The sequence below is a fragment of the Mus pahari genome, chromosome 2, assembly GCF_900095145.1.
Source record: "Mus pahari chromosome 2, PAHARI_EIJ_v1.1, whole genome shotgun sequence".
Taxonomy (NCBI): domain Eukaryota; kingdom Metazoa; phylum Chordata; class Mammalia; order Rodentia; family Muridae; genus Mus; species Mus pahari.
In genome coordinates, this window is record NC_034591.1 from 122,827,855 (window position 1) to 122,829,091 (window position 1,237).

Consider the following 1,237-nt stretch of genomic DNA (forward strand, 5'->3'; position numbering starts at 1 on the left):
AGAAAGAAAGAAAGAAAGAAAGAAAGAAAGAAAGAAAGAAAGAAAGAAAGAAAGAAAAAGGTTTCTTTATGCCTATTCATAATCTCTGGAAACCCCACACTAACTGGTTTGGCTAGGGAGTGGGTATTGCTTGAGTCTTTTGGGTTTGAAAAATCTGATTATGTAATAGTGAATTGGAGTCAGCTCACCCAGGCTCACAAGAGCTGACTCTGCACCTTTCGTCCCAGCTTTATGTCCAGTGATCAGTCCCTCTAGTAACTTGAAATCAGACCCAGTGGCGTTATTGTCACTGTGAGAATTGGCATATTTCAAAGGCACTTTCCCCCCAAAACAAGAGATTGGTAAGCAATTACAAATATCCCACTACTCATGGAGCATATACTGCTCAAGCTTGCCAATGTCAGAGTGGAAAGAGCAGGATCAGAAATGTGGCTTTCCAAACCACCTTTGAAGTGGTGTAAGTGAATAAGGCACATTGAGAATGCTACACAAAAAGGTTCTAGCCAGAGTCATTTGAAATAAGAAGGCCTTGACAGAGAAAAACAGATTTACCAGAAACCTAAGAGGAAAACAAGCAAATTGGTATTCTCTGAAATTCTGAAGATAATAATTGGTAGTGATCAGCAGTGAAAGGCATCACCTTATAGCCATAAAAATTGAAGATCACAAAATAAGTATGTGTGTGGAGGAGGAAGAGAAGACAAAGCTAATATTAACCTTGAAATAAAGAGATTCAGTGAAGGCAATGCTATAGTAGTTGGATATTAAGCAGCTCTAATCAGGATCTATATATATTTTTTAAAGATGAAAAAGACTTAATGGAGGGAACTGAGGTGTTTAAGGAAAATATTGTATGATGACGACAGAGTATGTGAGCTTGCAGAGGTGAGGCACATGAGCTCAGGAACCCTGTGCTCCTTGGGTTTTCATGATTGTATCAAAGTACCTGAGGCAGGGCTGGAGAAATTGCTTGGGAGTTATGAGTGCTTACAGAATACCAGTATTTGATACTTAGGATCCCCATTAGGCAGGTCACAACTAACTGTAACTTCAGCTCCAGGGAATTTGACCACCAGTTTGGGGTTTTTTTTGTGTGTGTATATTTACACACACACACACACACACACACACACACACACACACACCTTTCTTCCAAAATGTTTTAAAAACTCAAATACCTGGGGAAGTCAAATTAAAAGAAAAAGAGAGGGAAAGGGGATGAGAGGAGAGGAGAGGA